At 47.9% G+C, this 22491-nt stretch overlaps 1 long non-coding RNA gene across 1 annotated transcript; it reads right to left on the bottom strand.

Moving 5' to 3' along the window:
• Positions 1-18874: 18874 nt before the first annotated feature.
• Positions 18875-19796, bottom strand: LOC118531147 (uncharacterized). Its single transcript, XR_004915008.2, has 3 exons — positions 19554-19796; positions 19285-19413; positions 18875-19089 (listed from the first exon to the last, which is right to left on the bottom strand). It is a non-coding gene; the product is annotated as an uncharacterized LOC118531147 (long non-coding RNA).
• Positions 19797-22491: the final 2695 nt, after the last annotated feature.

Genomic DNA, 22491 nt, shown 5'->3' with positions numbered 1-22491 from the left:
TTAGTTCATCTGTGATTTTGACGAGTATCATGAAGCAAGAAAGGGGCGAGGGGCTGAAATGTACTCAAGGGCATGGTGGTTATGGTCGGCCATGGAACTTGCACAGGATAATGAGGAAACAGGGGGTCTCTGTGGACCAGGGGGAGGGATCTGGAAAGAGGGGAGGTGGTGGTCAGAGTGTAGCAGACACAGACTTGAGATGAAGCTGGAATGGGATTTGTTGGCAATGACAAAGCTTTGACCCTCAAGGTCAAAGTCTATGGCAAGAGGAGGACGAGATGAGTGGCGGGTCTGGTGGGTAGGTGCCCTTGCTCTCAGATCTCCTGAACTTCTGAACATTGGGGGTCTTCTTGGGAGGGCAAGAGCTTTTCTTGAGACTTGAATGAAACTCAATTTATTCAAATAATTATTTTTTTGCCTGGGGAAGGCTTTGATTATCATTTTAATTTCTTCAGTGGTTATCCATCTACTCAATTTTTCTATTACTTCTGACCATTTTGACATTTTATGATTTTTTTCCAGAAATTTACCCTTTCAACTAGTTTTATTCTTTTTCTTTTCACATCAATTATATCTGCTATTATTTCTCCTTTTTCTTTCAATATTATTTTTTCAAATTTTCTTTCACCAGAGTTTAAATTTTTAAACTACCTTTTCAGAGGAACAAATTTTGTTCATATTCATGTTATCGACTGTTTCTGAGTTTTATTGATTTTGCACATTTTTATGCTCTTCCTATTTCTTTGTGCTTGCTTTTATTTTTTTCTAGCTTTTTGATTTGCATGCTGATCTCTCTTGGTTTCTTTTTTGTCTTTTTTTGTCTTTTTTTGTCTAATAAATGTGATCACAGTTATAAACTTCCTCAAGCACATTAGCAGTTTCCCACAAAACCTGACATGCTGTGCTCTCACTGTTACTCACTTGAAAGCATTTCCCAGATTCATTCCATATTTGTTTTAACACAAGGCTTATGTAATATATTTTTGTTTGTTTCTTCATATATGGAATTTTAAAACTCTTCTTTTTTATTGGGTTACAATTTTAATGAGTCATGGACTCATGGTCCCGAGGTGGTTCAGAATTCACTGAGGTTGTATTCATAGCAGAAGTCAGGGTGGGTCCCCACGATGCTCCCCCACCCCCCACCCCCATGCCCTCCAAAGTGTGTGTTCTGTCTCCTCGGCCCTGTGTGTGTCCAGTGTCGCTGTTACCTACTTTGTCAAATCAAGTGTCCCCTTTGGGTCCTTTATAAGTAGTTTGTCTTAAATTCTGTTTTGCCTACTGACAAAATCACTATCTTAAGTTTCCTCTTGGTTTCTGTTTGATAGCTTATCTTTCTTCTATTCCTTTATTTTCAAAAATGTGGTATATATTTGTTTTCAGTGTCCTTTTCATAACAGCTAATTCCTGGATCCATTCATTTGTTTGCTTTTTCTTCACCCAGCAAATCTGAGAAGGCCTGTCATTTGGCAAGCTTAATTTATTTACCCTTACAGACATTACTGATACCTTCTATTTTGTTTTCTTTGCTAAATTTCATTTTTATTTCTTTTTTCTCCTTGTTATTTCTAACTTGGTAGGTTTTCTCTGGTGGCTTGGAACAGACTTTAGTCTACCTTTAAACTTTTTATATTTCTCCTTATTTGATTAAGACCTATAATTTTGCTTGTCTTACTCATTTCTTCAGTAAATCAGTTTCTACACCTCTTCCTGGAACAAGATCTTTACCTGCTGAGCATGGTCCTTTCTCCAACAATCCCTTAGCTGTTCCTCCACCTGTCTGGGCCTCCGACAGCATCCCGAACCATGCTGCTGTCACCCAGAGCTGGGGTTTAGATTTCTATACACGGGCTTCTCCTGCCTGTTGTTGTTCCTGGTGTCGTTTTGGTTTTGGTCACAGCTTCCTGAGAAAACGATAGAATGTACTAATTTATTTACTTACCCTTGCTGCTCATAGTGTGGTCCTGAGTTTCCTTCTCTCCTTAGAAGTTCATAGCCCCCACGTATGTTTTCAAAGAGGAATTTGTGTGCCAAACATTCCGTGGCCTTTTATGCCAGAGACTACATTTATTTCAGGCTCACGTTAAGTGTATTTATATGGACCTAGACTGACCCCGAGCCCCCCGCCCAAGCTAGGACACCTGGAAATCGGACTCCGCTGTCTTCCCGTGTTCCGTTTGCCAGGCTAGTCTCATACCAGTCTGATTCACTCCTCTGTGGGTGATGTGCTTATTCTCTCTGGCAATGTTCTCTGTTCTTCATGTCCTTCAGTCCCTTCTAACATATGCAGGTGTGGGTTTTCTCTCATCTACCCTGCTTGGTGCCCTATGCATCCTTTCCACTTGAGTCTTAGGTCTTTCTTTAATACTGGGAGGTTTCCCTCATTGTCTAGTAATGTATTTCATCTTCTCCGTTCACTATTTTTTTCCTACTTATTCATCTACATGAGGGGTCTTGCTACATCAGCTTCTTTCCTCCATTTCTCTTAACTTCATTATTTTAATTAGTTTATTTTCCATACAAAATATTTCCATTTGCTTTACATGGTGATGGTTTGTTCCTACCTCGGACTTCCAGTATGTTCCCTTATCCCTGTATTATTGATGGGCTCTGGACCCGGACTTGTCAGAATTGAGCTCTACCTCCTGTGCTGTGTGATTTTTATCAAGATGCTAAACTGCTCTGCTCTTTGCTTTGAAATGGAGATATGCACTGAATCATGGAGCTACTGGAAAGAGTGAATGAGATAAAGTAGGAGAGCTGCTTAGAATAGTTCTTGACATACATTAACTGCTCAATAAAAGTGAGCAGTTGTTATTTTGTTATTTAAATTCCAGTACAGCTAACATACAGTGTTATATTAGTTTTAGGTGTACAATATAGTGATTCGACACTTCCATACATCACCCGGTGCTCATCACGACAGGTGCACGCCTTCATCCCCATCCCCTATTTAACCCATCCTCCCCCCCCCCCGCCTTCCCCTCTGGTGACCGTCAGTGTGTTCTCTGTAGTTAAGAGTTTGTTTCTTGGTTTGTCTCTTTCTTTTTTTTTTCTCTTTGCTTCTTTGTTTTGTTTCTTAAATTCCACATAGGAGTGAAATCGTATGGTATTTGTCTTTCTCTGTCTTATTTTACTTAGCATAATATAATCTAGCTCCATCTATGTCATTGCAAATGGCAAGATTTCACTCTTTTTATTCATTCAATGGACACTTGGGCTGCTTCCATAATTTGGCTATTGTAAATAATGTTGCAATGAATATAGGAATGAATGTATCCCTTTGAATTAATGTTTTTTAAAAAGATTTTATTTATTTATTTGAGAGAGAGAGAGGGAAAGCATGAGTGGTGGGGTGGGGCAGAGTGAGAGGGAGAAGCAGACTTCCTAATGAGCAGAGAGCCCCACGTGGGGCTCCATCCCAAGACCCTGAGATCATGACCTGAGCTGAAGGCAGATGCTTAACCGACTGAGCCACCCAGGTGTCCCTGAATTAGTGTTCTTGTATTCTTTGGATAAATACCCAGTAGTGCAATTGCTGGATCGTAGGGTAGTTCTATTTTTAACTTTTTGAGGACCCTCCATACTGGTTCCCAGGGTGACTGCACCAGCTTGCATTCCCACCAATAGTGCACGAGGGTTCGTTCCCCTTTCTCTACATCCTTGCAATTATTATTTTAAATTAACCTCTGTATCATCCATTAATTCTACTCTCCCTGAAAAAAAGTTATTCAGTCTCTGTTCTTTCTCCCACTGGGTGCCAGTGGTCAGACGCCTTGCTATTTTCTTCTGTGAACACATGCTCAGTGGGCACACAATCAGCTTCTGAATCACCTGGGATTTCTCACCCCTGTTGAGTTCCCATTTCCATCAACTCTCTTACTTTTCTGCTATGGCCCAGACAGTGTCTCTAGTTAATTATCCTTCTTTCCTTCTAACACATCTATTGATGCTTTATTTTCCTGTTTAAATTATTGATCCGAATAAAAAGAGGAAAGAGAGAATGTGGAATTCTAGATTCATGGGACGGGAGGTGATGAGGGGTGAAATAGTGCAGATCTGGAACTGTGGGAAACGTCGTCCCCTTAATCCTCCCCCAAATCCTCGGTGTACCTCTGCCCCGAGGTATATGTCATCTCCGTGAGCATTTGCAGAAAGGTCTCAGAAAGGGGACCAGGGTGAGGAGAAGACAGGAGGGGAAGATGAAGTCTGGTCTTAGAAGCAGAAGCATCCCTAGTCCTTGTGTAGAGAGATGGCTTTGCAGGAAGGAGAGTCCACCTACCCACACTGGCTGCTCCTCGGCGTGTTGCTTCCTTCAGCTCACAGTGTGGCACAACCGAGAATCAAACCGGCAAAGCAGAGCCAGAGTGCGTGACAGAGTCGGGAATGTGTGTCTCGCGGACTCAGAGCTCAATGGCACATCACAGTTGAAGCTGCATATTCTCAGCCATGCCTGTTGTTTCCCTATAATTATTAATGCCACTTTCTTTCACTCCCAAGAGAGTGTCCCGCTTTGCACAATAAACTGTATCCCCACACCGGCTGTCCACTTCGCAAGCCATAAGGAAGAGCCCACTAAAAATGCAGCCTTTCAAGATGGTGAAGTGATGTTCATGACCTGTTGCAGCTGCGGCAAGCTGCCACGAACTCTGAAGCTTAGAAAACAGCAACAGTTCACCAGATGACGCTTGCAGAGGTCACAAGTCCCAAACGGATCTCACTAGGCTAGAGTCGAGCCGGGGCAGGGCTGGTTCCTTCTGGAGGCTCCAGGGAGAATCCCTTCCCTTGTCTCCCCCAGCTTCTAGAGGCTGCCGTGTTCCCTGGCTCATGGCCCCTCCTCCTCCTTGAAAGCCAGCCGCGGCTAGTGGAGGGTTTTCCACATTGGACCCCCGCCTCCCTCTTTTGCTCCTAAGGATCCCTGTGATTGTAGCGGGCCCATTCAGATAATCCAAAGTCACCTCCCCACCTGAAGATGCAGGACTGTTCCTTTGCCATGTCGGGTCACCCATGCACAGGTTCTGGGGATTGGGACATGGATTTTCTCGGGTGGAGAGAGGGCATCGTGCTGTCCACCACAAGCGAGTGCAGAGACAACGGGTCCGCCTGCTTCTCCTCGGAGACGAGGTTAGCAAAGTCTGACAAGCAAGGTGGAGGAAGGCACAGAAGGTTCCGATGAGCCGGTCCGAGGGTGGGGGTGCGGGGAGGGGGGGATGCGTGTCTTTTCAAAGTCCTAGAGAAATAACATAGCAACGACAGCATTGACACCAACAAACAAAGCCTTCCGTGGAGAATTGACGGCAAGATAAGCGTGGGGTGGGGGCTCGGAGAGGCACATCAATAGCCCGGAACAGGCACCATGAGTCACCAGCACCCACTCCCAGTGCATGAATAAGCACCGAACACAGCGCTAGAAAAGGTTACATATGAATATTCAGGGGGTTATTATACTCGAGAAGGAACCGAAAAAAATCAGTGCTTTATATTGCCAAGTGCTTTACGCCCCAGTCCAGCTCAAAACTGCCTGGCTTTTCCCTCTTCTGTTGTGTTTCAGCCCGCGCTCAACGTGTGGGAAACCAGGCCCCAGAGGCGCCTGCGTCTGGGAGAGCACAGGGGTCAGGGGGAGGGGCGTGGCTGCTAGATTCCCTGAGCACTGCGGCCCAAGTGCCAGATGGATGTGCTTGCAGGGCCCAGGGAAGGCGTGGTCTTCAAAGGCTTTTTCCAGATGGACCCCAGAGGACCAGCCACTCTGTGCTGCTCTCCAGACCTTACATGGTGGGGTGTACGGGAGCAGGGTCCTCTGAGCTCCAGTTCTTGTCATAGAATCTCAGGCACCCTGTCCCACTGGTACCACTGGATCCTCCTTACTGTTCTCCCTCCTGGTCTGGAAAGAACCGGGACAAATTTTTTCTAGTTACACGTTTTATATATTTATATAAATTTCCTTTCTTCGGGAAACCTGGGGGCTCCGTTGGTGAAGCATCTGCCTTCGGCTCAGGTCATGATCTCAGGGTCCTGGAATCGAACCCCACGATGGGCTCCAGCCTCAGCAAGGAGTCTGCTTCTCCTTCTGCCCCTCCCCTCTGCTCATGCGCTCTTCTCTCTCTCTCTCTCAAATAAATAAATAAAATCTTTAAATAAATAAATTGCCTTTCTTCGGGGGAAGCATATGGCCCCTGGAAGTTACTGATTAAACAGAGTACAAAAGGGACACCAGCACATAACACGAGTAAACGGTCACTTCGGGACTCCAGCAGAGACTCTCGTGAGAGAACCCAATTATAGGATGAGGACATTAAAACACAAAACAGGAGGGGAAAAGAGGAATTTCAAACTACATTCTGGAGTAAAGCACTTAGCAATATAATTAATGATAAAATAAGAGTGTATTTAATATATGTTGGACACTCTTCCAAGAATTGTTCCTGTATTATCTCAGAGGATGCTAATAAACTATAAATAGGCTTGATTATTTCCGCTTACATGAGATAAAATGGGAGCACAGCCGTGTTAAATCCCTTTTCCAAGGGCAATCTTGTTAATAAGTGACCAATTTCAGAACATACATTAACACGTAAATGTCCTCTTTCTTTGTTCGATGGGAAAAAAGTAGATGGCATTTAGAAGTGGAAACTTTCTAGAAAACCCAAAGTTGTAATAATGTCTTTCTAGCCTCACCAACAGAAACACTTTGAAGGAATTGAAATATTTGCACTCCTGACATCTTGGTATGCTTTACAGATTCCGTCTCTGTAAGCATTTTCAAACATTATGAGAAAATTAGTGTCACTTTTGCATTTGTGGTTCCAATGATTTTGTTTGGTTGGGAGATAGCTTTCCTCAGACTCCAGGTCAGAGGGCCCTCCTTGCACACGCTGGGAGGTATACCAGTTCCCTGGGGCTGCCGTAACAAACCACCACAAACTCAGTGGACGCAAACAACAGAAATCTCACCTCTCATAGTCGTGGGGGCAGAAGTCCCTAGTTACATGTCAGCGGGGCACGCTCTCTCTGAGCCCCCGGGTAGAATCCTTCCTTGCCTCCCCAGGCTGGTGGTGGGGGCTCCCATCCTCACCATTCCCCGGATTATAGGTGCAACCCTCTGTCTCCCCGTGATCTTCTCCCCGTCGGTCCATCTTCACGTGGAGCTTCCTCCTCCTTTACTGACAGGGGTCATATTGGATCAGGGCCCCCGAACGATTTCCTCTTCACTCGATTATATCTGCAACAACCCTACATCAAATCAGGTCACATCCACAGGTACTGGGGGTTAGAATTTCAACACGTCTTTCTGGGGAACATCATTCAACCCGTAATAGGAAGCTAGGAAGTCCTCAAAAGGCAGTGATGTCTGTATCACATTTATAAATTTATTTAACATGTACTTGCATGCCTAGTATATACTGCCCTAGGCTAGATATGGGGAGTTCAGCTGGGAGTAAAATCAGTACCTGCCTCACGGTGATTCCAGCCTAGCCAGAAAGATAAATACCGCACATGTTTGTGTATAACTAGGTTGTAACAACAGACGGAGGGCATGTTAGCTTGTTAGCACTCAATCCAGGGGAGACAGGTCAAGGAAGGCCTCCCAGGGTGTAGACAGTTGAGTTGTCTTAAAAGGTGAATACGGTTCACAACAACTGGGAGTACGGGAGATGCTGAGGTCATCCCAGTGGGAGGGAATAGAGTTTGCCAAGTCCCAGAGGCGAGAAGGACCATCAAAAGTCAGTGACCAAGACTGCAAGCCAGAGGAGGGGCTAAGATGACAGAGGGATTGGGAAAGACAAGAGGGTCAACCGTGGTCTCCAGGCCTGGCTCTTCTTCTAAGCCGCCTAGACGCTTGGCAGAGTGCAGAGACCCAGGGTCGCCTCCGTTCATCATGCTGGTCCTCGAATTGAGTCTGTGAAACCTTCTTGTTCACCTCATTAATTTTAGGGTCATTGGGAAGCCATGGAAGAGCTTTGCAACAGGGCATAAAAAGAGACAGCTTTCTGGATCCCTTTGGAGCCACCTCCCTGGGTGGGGAGTCCTGACCCACGTCTCTGGGCAGAGCTAGGGGACCCTTGTCTGTCTCGATCCCCAGCCCTGTGTAAATGCACTCCCATCGGGCATTGTCCTCCTCTGATCTCCAGGCCAGAAGTCCTTACGTGATTAGAATCAGCAGAATGCCCCACGTCACCTGCCAAGACGAGAGGGGGTTCCTGCTCTGCCCCTCTGACTTCGGGACAGCAGGAGCCTAGAGCCAGATCATCCCTCCACCGCACCTACGGATGGGGAAGCCGACCCCGCGGCCCTGCTGCCACGTGTCTTGGCCACTGTTCTGCCTGCTGCCATGTTACTCTCCAGGTGCCTGGCCCTGGGCAGTGGTGCTCATCTACCTTCACTGAACTGTCTGGCCTGCTTAGTCACCCTCTGTCCCTCAGGACACCTCTTCCTGCAGGGAAAACCCACACAGTGCCTGGACCACCCTGAGCTCTGCACCCTTTGGAGCTGTGAGTGTGAGTGTGTCCGGCTGGAACACCATGAGCTGGAGTGTGGGTCACAAACCGATCCCACCCACACTGGGCCCACTTTTTCACCTTTTACGACTGAGTCACCGTCACGCTCCCCCTCACTGGTGTCGCCTCTGTTCTCCCAGTGTGAATCATCTCAACTTGCTTCACCCTCCGTCTTCCTGATAGAAACTCTCTCCTTGTGCCCATGTGATCCCCACATAGTCACACTGGGATACATCCACGGTGACCAAGGTGTCCCCAAAAGACTCCGTACAAAAGGGTATATCACCTCTCAAAACAACCAGCACTGCTCCCCGCTGGAGTCTCTAGAACATTTCCTTTTTAAATTAATTAACTAATTAATTAATTTATTTATTTAGAGAGACAGCACATGGAAGAAAGAGGCAAAGGGAGAGGAGGAGAATCTCAAGCAGACTCTGAGCTGAGCACAGAGCCCAACATATGGCTCGATCCCGTGACCCTGAGATCATGACTTGAGCCAAAATCAAGGGTTGGACATTCAACCGAATGAGCCACCCCGGCTCCCCTCCAGAACATTTCTAAGTCCTGTGGCTTGATAAGCATAATGAAGACTTTTGACTCCATTATATTTTTTAATAAAAACATCTTCACTGGTCCTGGCCTTAGGCGATCCTCCCTGTGAATATGGGTGGACACTGCACGGAGGTCTCCCTAGCTGGATGGCCGCGATCAGGGGCAGTCACACCAACAACACAACCAAAGCCTGAAGCATCGCGTCTGATGTCTGAACAGCGCTGGGGCTGATTACTGGGAACTGTGCACTAGGGTCACAGTCATCGGGGGCAACGAGCTAGTGTTTCTGACATTTGGAAGCTCTATGACATTTTATCTCCCTGTTCTAGTCCCATTTTTCAAATCTGCTTTCTTTCTCGCGTGCACCTTGAATTCTACCCTGGCTGAATACCATTTATGCCATCCCTTTCCTTCTCCTCCCTTGCTCCCGCCTGCCTTCTTCTGCCTGTTTTCCCAGGTATGTGGTTTTCTTAGACTTCGTGACATATGGTTGGAGTTTTCTATGTAAAATCTGAAATAGTTTATCTTTTAATAAGGTATTTTAAACCACTCCTGTTAACTTCTGTAAACGGAATAGCACTGCCATATCGATTATCTTGTTTTATGTATCCCTTCTTCATCTTCTCCATTCCTGAATCCCACCACCCCCTCCCGCCCCGCCTCTTCCCGCCAGTACAATTCTGTTCCCTGCACGAAGTCAGTGCGCTCCCTCCTGCCTCCTGGCACCTTCCCCTCCCTCGTCTAACATCACTGCCTTCGCTGGAGCTCACACTCATCTTTGAGGCTCACCTTCAGTGGTTTTGCCCTGGGAGATCTTCCCTAGCCCTCTGCTCCCTGCATCCTATACTTCCCGACCTGGTAGGATTACACACCGTGTCGAGTTTCTTTGTGACCAAATAAGCTCCACAAAGTTAGGGATGATTTCATAACAAGCACTCAGCATGGTCCCCAGGACAAAGTAGATTCGGTACATTGTTGTGGAAGAGTTGAATGAAGAATTAATTAGCTGTGACACCCAACTAGCCAGCGGATTATGGAAGACCGTAGAAAGGAGTGCTAGTCTTTCTGTTGTAGGAGCTTCATCTTTGTTTAGCCTGCCCTCATTTTGTGCCTAATATCAGCCTGTGGTCAGTCTCCATGCCCATCTCTGAGTGGCCCCTGTGGAATCCGACTCCGCGGAAAGACATGACTGCAGGGGTAGATCATTTCTGTAGCTGTGGGTCCAGCTCCGAGTTAGTCAGAGCCTCCATGCCCTGTGTGCTCTGGCTCCACGTTTGGCAGTTCAACCTCTGCTCCCAACTTCTCATCCACCAGGCAAAGAGGAACAGGGAATGACCCCTTGACTCACTTCCCTGGTATGCTGGGGAATCTACAGCTTTCGCTGTCCACTTGGATCCAGGCACCTCTGGAGGGCTCTGGACCTGGACCACGTTGCTTTGATTTCTTAACGGAACTGCACTGATGGAGTTTAAGAACCACCTTCCCCAAACTTGAGCTATTTAATGTGTAAATTTCCATAATTATACACATACCATTGTTGAGGACCCATAGGAAACATCCCACTGGTATATAAATTGCAGAAGAAGATGTGTTCCACCCGCCTGGATGTTTAGTTGTTGTGTGTTTCATCTCATCACACTGTGAATCATTCATGCATCTTTGATTTGGCTGCTTGGCAGCTCAGAGCACAATGTGTGGCTTCCTCCCCCGATGTCACCATAATGTGTGCATTTCTGCGTGCCCGTCTGCCCTTGTTTAGTTTCTTCCCTTTGTCCTGATCACCATAAGCATTGGTTTTACCCATTTTCTGTTATAAGTATTTTTCTGCACCTTAAAAAAATAGCTGGGGGTACCTGGGTGGCTCGGTTGGTTAAATGTCTGCCTTCAGCTCAGGGTCCTGGGATCGAACCCCACATTGGGCTCCATGCTCAGCATGCTCCCTCTTCCTCTGACCTACTCATGCTCTGTCTCGCACTCTCTCTCAAATAAATAAATAAAATCTTCAAAATAAATAAATAAAAAATTTTAAAATAGATGATCTTTTGATGCCTAGATTCTCACTCTACCTGCTTTCCTCATCAGCATAATCCATAAGGAACTGATCGAACTTTTCCTTAAAGTCTTCATATTCACACCATCTATTACCATCATGATTGTAATCTGTTACTCAGTGGAACTAAAGACTTTCTCTCTTCCTTCCCTCCTTCTTTCTTTCTGGTTTATGTGGTCATCTGTATGTGACACAGATTTCTCTGTTCTAATATCAATGTTATGTATTTCGGAGCTGAGCTCCTATCACTGCGGCTGGGCCAGGCGGCCGCGTACGCGCAAAGCCCAGGGATGCAGAGGAAGTGTGGGCTCTTGCTGCCACTTCCACGTCAGAAGTAGGGACGCTCTCAGGACAGGCACCGTGAAGTCTCTGCTTCATTATTTCTCACCAATCTCCACTTGCAAACTGCGTTCTCCTTCCTCCTTTATAACGATTGCACCTGCCCTTCGTGTAGGCCATTATGGCTTTCATACCACCTTGGCAAACACAGTGAAGCCACATGGTTGCTGTTTTCACGCTCACTTTTTCACGTGAGAAAGGTAACACTCAGGCGGGAAAACCTGAGGTCCTTTATTTGTCCAAGAGCGCAGTGGTTTGAGAGCATCGTCCCCAGGGCTGGCGAGAGTGGGGTTTGAATGTGCCTCTCTTCCCCATCCTCCCCTCTCTGTAGCAGTAAAGACAGATAATGAGTGACTCTGCAATACGCGTGCTATGAAGTCAAGTGAGTTTATCAATGAGGACAGCTGGAGTTCAGTGCCTAAAACAAAGTAAGCTCTCGGTGGGTGTTTGTTTAAAAGATAAATAAAACACTGGATTTGAATCTGGGGCTTCTGCTTCCAGACCCAGCATCCCTTTCCATGAAAGCACATTCTCAGTTTAGAGATGGTCGAGAGAGTTTTGCGAACCGAGTGGAAAAGACCCAAAGGTGAGTGACGAGGCGTGAAACCAGAAACAAGTCAGCTGACCTCACGTAGGCAATGGGTAAATGACCCCATTCTGCATCCACAGATGGAGCCTCTGATCCAGAGACTCATGTGAGTAACTGGCTAAGAATAACACATACCCACAGAGAAAGTACCTTCCTTCTCGGGGGCTAACACCCAAAGGTTGGTATTTCAGACCCAAACTGGGCAGCTAGCTCATAGAGGAGGACACTGGGTTGTGACCCTCAGAGTCTTGCCATCTGCATACCACACACCAGCCCAGCAAGGCAGGTCTAGAAAAGGTTTCAAAACACTTCTGTAAGCCTTCATGGGAAAATAGAATAGAGTAGAATAGACCTGACCAAGCCCTTGAGGTCCACAGTGACCCAGAAGAAAGACTTACTTTGTGAAGCTGTAACAGAGGGATCAGTTTGGCCTCTTCCATCAACGGCTAACTGGAATCCAGCGCCCGAACAAATCCTCACATTGCATGTGGGCCGAGTGGAAAACCTCCACCCATCCGTGATGTCTGGCCGGGAGAGGGGACAAAGCCCCAGAAGGCCTGGGGATGAAGTTTCCCCCATCATCCTGCCTATTGAGTGAGTGAGTCATCGCCGGTAATGGGAGAGAGAACCACGTCTTCCTGGCCCTGCTCCCTCCCACTAAATAACACGGTACGATGGAAGTCAGGTATCAATAAGACTACATTAGATTTTCAGATGGCATGATACTACTGCAGCTCACAGTAATCCAAGGGCCTGAGCTGCGCAGAATGATTCTCACTGGGAATAAAACATTTGCTTCAGGAGGTTCTAAAGGTGAGAGCAAAACAATTTGTATTTGTTTAAAACATAATGTCATCCATAATTAATGGGATAACTCTGGCTCGGTAGAGCTTGAAACTACTGTGTATATTTGAAGCTGGATTTCTAGTTCTCGAGATGAGGAATAAATTTACCCTTAAGCTTTTATTTTATTTTTTCATGGAAAAGGTGATTTCCAGTGATTGAACATTTGGTTTCTTTTTAGTATGTTTTGGATGAATGTTATTTGCTACTGAGTGGGAAAAGGAAGACCAGTTACTGAAATCTGCTTTCAAGCAGTAGCCGAGAAACTAGGAGGTGTTAACTTGGGTTATCATGAGCTCCTTTCATGCCTTTTCTCCAGCCTGTAATTTAAACTCTTGATTCAGGTTTTAAAAAGAAAGGGTTTTTCGTTGTTGTTATTTGTTTTGTGAGTAGCCTCCATGCTCAGCATGGAACCCAGTGAGGGGCGAACTCAAGACCCCAAGATCAAGACCTGAGCTGAAATCAAGAGTGGGACGCTCAACCGACTAGGCCACTGAGGCACCCCTAAAAAAGGAAGTTTTTAAAAAAATCAGTTAAAAAGTGTTTTTTCCTATTTTTAAATGCATTTTAAAACAATAAAATCTTCCATTTTGTAAATCAGTATCCAGAAAAAAACTTCTGACCCATTGCAATATTATGGAAACCTACTCCTCAACACACCCCCCCCCCCAAATGCACAACAATACAACACAGAAGGACCTGAATTCCCCTCAGGTGACCCTTCCCACAGGAGTCTCTTACACCCTGCGAGCAGGGGCACGGGAGGGCTGCCTTTCTTGTTCGTGTCATCAGTCTTTCCAAAACGTCTCCACTTTTGGCCAGCGTTCTGTTGCACGCTTTGGCCTGATGCCTCTGGGGGAGTCACCTGGAGAAGCCCAGGAATCGTTCCAACTCAGGAGGACCGCCTTGAGTGACTGAAAGCAGTACGGGTACCGGGATCATCCGTCATGGGTCAGCAGGAGGAGGGGATTCGGAGAGGCAAGTGGAGGAGGCAGGCACCCATGGTGTGGTTGGAAGGGTGGTAGAATTTTGACAAAAATGGATGAGAAGAGAAAAAGTAATCTAGGTAGGCAAATGTTTGGAGAAAAAAATACCAAAAAAAACCACAATCTCTTCTGACCCACGAGGGAAACGGTGCCCATTGGCCTTCTGCTCCCTCGTTCGGGGTATTTGTGGACATGACCCTAGCTACTCTTCTTTGTTTTTAACATTCTTCTCTACCTAGAGTTTCCAGTATCATAAAAAAAATAAAAGTGCACTGAAAAATGCTCCACAGGTCTATCCTGACTCTATTTACTTCATTTTAGGTAAATCCTTTAGCTTCTTTCTGTTTCTGTGTCTTCCTATTTGCCCTTCAGATGCGTGATTCAGTGACGGTCTCCCTTCCTCCAGGAAGCCTTCTTTGATTTGTCCAGTAGCCTATGTTCTGTCATCCAATTTCTCCTCAGTGTTGTTCGGGCAATTTCTTCGCAATCCCCCGAGGCAGACACAACGTGCCCAGGGCAATGAGAAAACATCTGTACCCAGGTTTTCCACAACAGCAAATTGATGAATTAATGCAAGAAGCAAATACTAAGGGAAAATTCCATGTCTCTCTAGTAATACGTAAACCCTGGTGCAGAAAGGAACTTCCTACTGGCATTTTCATCTGCAACTGGAGGGCAAAGAGTAGAAATTCAGCAGACGTCTATTGACAATTGGATCGTAACAAAACTTGTTCAAAAATTGAAAAGGAATGGTATTTAAATATTTGTAAATATGCAAATCTTAATAGGGTAGCATTTTACATAACTTAAATAACTCATGAGGCATCAATACTAAGAAGCTGGGAAAAGTTCTGCCCTCTTTTTCCTTGTAGGAAGAAAAATACGTTCTTCAGTCTCACCCTCAAGATTCTTCTGGAATATAAAATCCTCAAGAACTTTCTGAACGAAAGCCAGGCCTTGACCACATCAGGGATTTTTCCATATTAACCTTTCTAATCGCTGGGCAGTATGCTGCAAGAGGGACAGTGCATTTTATAAGATGCAAATCAGCAGGTGCAGGGGAGTAGAGAAGGTTTTGCTGACGGTCAGACCTCCCACAGACCTGCCGAACATTGGAATGTGTTTCGTTTCTAGGACTCCTCACCCGGAGACAGGCACCAGGCCACTCATGGTCACTCTCTTTCTGACTCACTGTCGTCTGGAAGCAGTAAACAAACGAGAGCCTTCCCACTTCACAAATCGGGAAAATGGGTAGAGAAGGACAGAGTCACTCCTTCTGGAAACTGACAACCAAGCTGTGTTTATTTCCAACACTTGGTTTCCAGAATGTGCTCTGGTCTGGAACTCTCTCTTGGGCTCCTCTCTTGAATCTGAGAGTGACAGGGTTTTCGCCCTGTCCCAGGCTACGTGACGCGGCCCAGTCCCTAACTCCTCGGTTGATCCTTGACTTCACTGATATTGCGGAGCCCCAGAAACTCCTTCCGAGGCCTTCCTTACCCTCCTCCAGCAGAGAAGAGCTTTGTTCAACTGTTTATCACTGTATTCCTTTCTCCATCTAACGCTGGTGCATGCACAAGTCCTGTTTTGACAGCTAAGTTCACTGTCTCCTCTTGTGTTCCCCACCTTAGTGCTCATTCTAATGCTGATGAGTGCTCCATTTGATCTGCTATGCACTAGGCACTATCCTAGGTTCTTGGGATAAATACTACTGAACTCCGTGCCCTCACAGAGCTGACCTTGTGTCCAGAGGCAGACAATAAATACCAAACATAATGGATAATTAAATGATAGAGCATGTTATAAAGTGCTAAGAAATACAGTAGAAAAAAAACATAGCACAGGATAAAAGGGACCAGAAGTAACAGCAAGTCATAATTTTACATAACTTCTCTGAACCTTACCAGGAGAAGGTAAAATTTGGGCAAAGACTTGAAGGAAATCTGGGGGGAGAGTATTTGGGCAGAAGAGCGAGGCAGTGCAAAGGCCCTGAGGCAGGTAGTTCTGGTATGTTTAAAGAATAGGGAGGAAGCCAGTGCAGATGGAACAGCATGAGCGGGAGGGAGAGTATCACTGAAAATGAGGTCAGATTTAGGGGCTTATGGGCGTTATAAGAACTCCGGGTTTTGTTCCGATTAAAATGGCAAACCTCTGCAGGTTGTGAACAATTGAAGGGCTTAACGTGCCTTAAGTTTTCAAAAGGTCATTCTAGATATTGGGTTGAGAATAAGGAGAACAAGAGGAAATGAAGGCAGAGCAGTTAGGAGGCCGTCACAGAAATCCAGGCAAGAGTGCGTGAGGGCTCAGAGCAGAAGACAGCAGTGGACGGGGAGAGAAGCGGCTGGATATCAGACATAAAGTACTCTGAGGTCAGAACCCAAAGCATTTTCTGACAGACGGTTTTGTGGCCTGAACCATAGGAAGAATGTTGCTGCCACCAGCTGAAGGTGGGGAAGGCTGTGGGGCAGCTTACGGGGGCAGATCAGAGGCTGTGTTGGGTGTGTTTGAGTCTGAGGGGCTATCACAGAGACAACTGGAGATACTGGGAAGTCAGGCGGTCGAGCAAGGACGGGGCCCGGGAACCAGGTCTGAGCCAGAGTTACACACGTGCTGGCCTCGTGCACACTGACGGTTGAGATTTAAAGCCTGGAGATGGGGGAGGGGGTGGGGGGATGGGGTAGCTGGGGGATGGGCATTCAGGAGGGCACGTGATGGAACGAGCACTGGGTGTTACATAGGACTGATGAATCACTGACCTCTACCTCTGAAACTAGTAGTACACTCTATGCTAATTAATTGAATTTAAATAATTAAATAAATAGATATAATCAATAAATAAATAAAGCCTCGAGACTGGAGGGGAATCAGCAGGAAGATGCATGGTGGCCTGGGAGAAGAGAAAGTCGAGACCTCGGTCCTTGGACACTCAAACACGAGGAAGTCAAGGAGAAGAGAAACGGCCAGCAAAGGAGAGGGGACAGAGACAGCAGTGTCACAGGAAGAGAGACGAGAAGGTGTGGTGTCCTGGGATCAGTGAGGCAGACGGAACAGCGTGGAGGGGTCAGCTGAGCTGCGGGCTGAGAATGGGCAGCTGCAGGGGGCCTTGATGAGAGCAGCTCTGTGCAGAAGGGCATGAAAGTATGATCTGGGTGCATTGGGGAGAGGACGGGGAGAGAATTTAGACAGGGAGCGGAAGCAACTCTTCTGCAGAGAGAAGCTGGAGGGGAGATGGAGTCAGGGGAAGGTGGGTCTGGGAAGGGAGAGATGATGGCCCGTTTCCATGGTGATGGGATCCGTGCCGAGGAGAGGAGGAAGTTGATGATGGAGACAGTGGGAAGCTGCCAGAGAGACGCCCCTGGGAAAAAAGGGAGAATGGGAGCGAATGCACAAGGGAGGAAGAAGATCAGAGTCAGGGAGGCAGGCAGGAAGGAGGGTCAGGTGGGGCCGGAGGCCGACCCCAGCATCCAGGTGCGGAAGAGCATCTGCACTCCGATGTCACAAGTCACATATCAAAACAAGAGCAAAAATCAAATGCATCGTCTACAATTGTTCTGGGCTCCACCCCTTTCCAGTGCATTTGCTGTATCTTGTCATTCATGAAGATGCCTTGTCCCTGTCTTCAGGGGAGCTGCGGCCGGCAGGCGGTCTCAGCCAGGAGCACGTGCGCCCCACGTGTAGGAGACTGTCCAGTAGTCTGTGGGGAGGAGAGCCCATAATGGAGCTGTTTTGCAAATCCTTATGTTGCATGGAGTCTCTTTCCTTTGGTTTGAAATGGCACCCCCAGGCCCCCTTCCCATAACGCCCCCTCACGTTTGCCCACCTCGTCTCCCACTGTACCAGAGGGTCACACGCACACCCCTTGACTGGACTGGAGCCAGGCTTGGAGGGAAACCCTTCTGGGCCCGTGGCAGCCGGAGCCCTTTGACGACACGCCAAGGAAGCCACGGCAGGAGGCGCTGAGGGGCAGCCCCCCGATGTCATGCAGGCGACAGACACGGCGGCTCTCGCGCTGACCTGCCAACCCCCCTTAGGACGGACCCAGAAGAACACGGCTGTCCTTCAATGTTTCATTGAAGTACAAAACCAAGCCAGACATCTCCTGCCAAAAACGAGCCCAGGGTAGCCACCGGGTTTGACCTTGGAGACCGGCTCATCCTGTTAGAGTATGTGATGCTCACTTTCCACGAATGGGACAGAAAACACCTTCAACTCCACCGTTTTAACAAAACTATGTTTAGAACAAATATACCACAATACACATTATAATGGAAAGTTCATCCATGCAGCTGTGAGATGTGATAAAATGCTCATTTTCAACGTAAATGTGTGAGGAAGCACATTCTGTCCGGAATTCCTTCAGGCCACGGGAGCAGAAACGGCTGAAGACCCCAGCCCAGCCGGTCTTGTCCTCAGATGCTGTCCCAGTATTCCCTCCGCACAGAACACGCGTTGGACTGCCTCCAGAAAACCAGAGGGGCCCTTGCCCCCAAATGCACCAAAAAGGCCAGATCACTGCCTTCCGTGCCCACTTAATAATAAACGTCGCCAGGAGGCCTGTGAGTTGCTTTCTGGCCGCCGTATCCCTGGTGGTAACATCGCTAGGGAAGAAACCCCAGTCTGGTCCCTCCCAGGTCTGGTCACGGCAGGAACCGGACAAGTGTGAACAGCCACAGTGGCTTAAAATCGTTCATGTGGGTCCCCGCGTCCACATGCAGAGGCAGACCCCTCGTCAGGACGGGCTCCCTGCTGCGGGCCCCTCGCCGCCCTGTCCATCCTCACAGGACGAACCATACCTGACACTGTGCTTTCTGTCAATGGAGTTCCTAGTACTGTAAAAAGTTCAGTTTTCTTTAATAGCACCCTACTGTTCCCTGACCCCCAAAAACTCCCCATCCCCAAATGATAACACTAAAAATATTCTCACAACAAGGCATTTCTCACATGAGGGTAAAAGCAAAACAAACCCCTCAGCATTTTTTACTCAGGATGGAGAAGAACAGACTCAGAGACTGCTCGGAGAGAATTTTGTGTCAAACCCATTTTTATGTCTCATTGTTACAACAGTGAATTTATAGGGACACCTGGGTGGCTCAGTGGGTTAAGCCTCCGACTCTTGATTCTGGCTCATGTCGTGATCTCAGGGTCGTGAGATTGAGCCCCGCGTCAGGCTCTGTGCAGAGCGTGCGGTCTCCTTGGGATTCTCTCACTCTCTCTCTGCCCCTTCCCCCATCTCTCTCTCTAAAAAAAAAAAAAAAAAAAAGAATTTACAGAAGGAAGTATTAAAACATGATGAGAATTTGAGCTTTTCCTTTTTACAGAACCTTCTGTGAAAAGAGATACCACGGGATCCTCCTCGGGTGGGAGGCACCAAAAGTGAAGGTGGGGGAAGCGAGGACACAGGGACCATTTTGGGGGACTCCCCTCCGTGCCCACCTGCTCGACGAGGCTGCTGGTCCCAGTCCAGGCATCAGGACCCGTGCCCTGGGGCCTTTCTATGTGTCTCCTTCTGTGAAGTGACAGCCAAGGGCGACGCAAAACATTCACCAGCTCTGCTGTAATATCCTGAAAACCCCGAAGGGAACAAGAAAAACCAAATCTGAAGCACTTCAAAAGGAAGGAAATGTAACATGTTGTTCATCATTCCTCCAATATACACATGGACTGTACTGGGTGAGGAGTTTGCCTCTAATTTTAAAACGTACCTCGCTCGATGGAACAAAGTTAACATTCTATTCTTTGTGCAGCTCAAGGACCTTTCAAGTTGCGGCAGAGCTTGAGGGAACTAGCTCATAAAGTACCCTCGCTATCTCTGTAACTTAGGACATTCCAATTAGCAAATATTTAGTTAGCAAATCACAGTATCTGCCGCTGTGGGAGAGACCGCAACACGTCCCTGTGGGTTTCCAGCCTTGCAGAGTTGGCAGTCTCGTAGGAGAGATGAGTTATGCCATCACAGGATCATTCCGTGGCTTCCCTTTGCTTTTCAAATAAAACCCAGGTTCCCCTCATGGTTCTGGAGGCTCCGGGCTGCACCCTCAGCTGCTCTCCTCTGCTTCCCCATGCGGTTCCCGGCTCTCGGAAGGCCGCCTCCCTCCCTCTGCTTGGACTCACCCAAACCACCCTTTGGATATTAGCTTAACTGTAATGCTTTCAAAAACAAGGATCCCGATGATGACCATCAAATGAGACACTCGTGCTCCTCTCCCTTCACACGCCGCCATTCACAGCATGCTTGTTTCTGGGTCCGGGTAAATGTCCGGTCTGCCCTCCTCTGCCTAACTGTGCTCCGTGAGAGAGAGAGAGAAAATGTATTATGTTCACTCTCACCCCTTGGCTAACATTATTCCCGGCCCCCACCGGGCACTGTCTAAGTAGGTTTAATCCATAAACAAATGCACTTTAAAATGTGTGTTTACACAATCCACCTGCACGTCCTCAAAATGCTGTCTACGCGGGATACATGTGATCATCCCCAGGGTGTCCGGGTGGAGACCGGGGCTGAGAGAGTCTGTGATTTCTGGAAGATGAAGGAACTGCAGTCTGGGACAGAGCTTTTTCCATAGCTTCATAGAGATGAAACTATCTGCACCTGACTTATCCGGAGCCTGAGTCAGGGAGGAGAGGAAGCCTGGGAGGCTGGAGGGGCAAGACCACACAGGACGGACACTGCTTCCAGGCGCCACATCTCTGTCCTTCGTCCCTGGAGCTGGACTTGGAGGTGGCAAGATGGAAGCTTAGCAAGCACGGTGGCTGCTAGCTTGGTAACTTCCAGGAAGCCCGGGTTTCTTCTCGTCTGTGAGATGAAAATGCACACAAGTCGCGGCGGGGGTGGAATGCCGACGGGCAGCGAGGAGGGCCCGTCCCCTTCACGCCGCGCACGTTGCCGCAAGGCTAGGACAGTCCCAGAGCCGTGCTGGGGTCTTGGCAATGGACGAGAATCATGGTTGCAGGATGGCTCTGCACTGTTGTGGGACAGGACCTGGTCAGTGTCACAACTTTGGAATGCCTAAATCAAAGGATTTTTTGAATAACTAGTTCAGAAATTGAACATTTAATATTCCTTTTGGCTCACGCATCTGAAATGCCACTCTCCCTTTGTTTGTTGAAACAGAATCCATCGTTCAAATTTTAGTTAAAATCTGGCCTCCAGAACCAGACCTTCCCCAGAGACACCAGCTCAGTGTTCTCGTCCTCTCCACCTCGTCTAGAAGGCTCATGTGTATTCTTAGCCATCAGTTTTGTTTGAGGAATACTGCTCCTGTTGAGGTTATAAGCTTCCCGACAGCAAGATAACGTGTTTAGAGAAATCTGGTTCTCATGTTTATCTTCATGCGCTTCATCCTCAGGCACAGTGTGATCTGAGGGGGGGGCTCTTGCTCTGGGTCTGCCCAGAGGAGGCTGGAACGTTGGCTCAAAACCGTCTCTCCCTATGGCGCCCATGCATGCACACGCACACGCACACGCATGCACACGCACGCACACCCACCCTCCGGGCCACCCTATCACATGCCACCATCGCAGGAAACTGTCACATGGGTTAGAGCCCGGCGGCCTGGGTCTGCTAGGGGTGGGCTTGCAGCACCTAATTAGTGGCACCCAGCCAACTGTCGGCCACATCTCCGCTTTCTCTCTTCTGTGAGGTCACGCCCGCAGGCGGTCTGACGGCTTGGCACTTACGGATGGGAACACGCGCGCTAAGCAGACGAGCCTGGCCTCTCCGCTCCAGCTCGCGGTGATGCCCGAGGTGGTAGTGGTTGGGCCGAGCCTGCCTGCACGGAGGAAGGAGTAGGGAGCAAAAGCCTTGCTTAGGTCCCGTAACTTCGCTTAATCATTAACCCAAACTGTCGAACTTCGCAGGCACCAGGTACCGGGGAGAATCACGGGCGTGCCTGCTGCTGCTAAAGTGGTGTTTGTTTCGCTTTCGGGTGTAGACATTTGTGAGTATGGCAACCCCGGCAGGGACCCTCCAAGGGAAGAGGACAAGAAAGAAACCTGCCTCCGAGGCCCATCCAAAATTGCCGGAATCTTCCGCTTAATAAGTATGGTTGAAATGAAGATCCGTTTTAAAATCACAAAGATCTGGGGCGCCTGGGTGGCTCAGTCGTTAGGCGTCTGCCTTCAGCTCAGGTCATGATCCCAGGGTCCTGGGATCGAGCCCCGCATTGGGCTCCCTGCTCAGTGGGGAGCCTGCTTCTCCCTCTCCCACTCCCCCTGCTTGTGTTCCCTCTCTCACTGTGTCTCTCTCTGTCAAATAAATAAATTAAAAATTAAAAAAAATAAATAAATAAAATAAAATCACTAAGATCGGAAAATAGCACATTCTCAGCTGATATGCTCAGAGGCGCCTATATCTGAAGACTTGCCATCTGTCGCGTCTCCCTGAAAAGGTGGGTTCTGGTGTTTTCTGGTGTCGGGCCTGTGTTCCCCCCACTTGAGGAGGGGCGGCAGGTTCGATAGACACGAACCCATTCTTCCGGGTCAAACATCACTAAATGGATCTTTTCCGTGGGCGTCAGCAAAGGCAGGTGCTCTCCCTTTCGGGGACCAGGATGTTTCTGCGTTTGTCCACTACCACACACGTCACCTTGTCTTCCGACCTTCTGTAACACGGGTCACGCTGGGTTGTAGCTGGTGGGTCTC

Source organism: Halichoerus grypus, chromosome 4 (genome assembly GCF_964656455.1).
Source record: "Halichoerus grypus chromosome 4, mHalGry1.hap1.1, whole genome shotgun sequence".
Classification (NCBI taxonomy): domain Eukaryota; kingdom Metazoa; phylum Chordata; class Mammalia; order Carnivora; family Phocidae; genus Halichoerus; species Halichoerus grypus.
The sequence above is the reverse complement of the archived record's forward strand: the minus strand, read 5'-3'. Positions and strand labels throughout refer to the sequence as shown.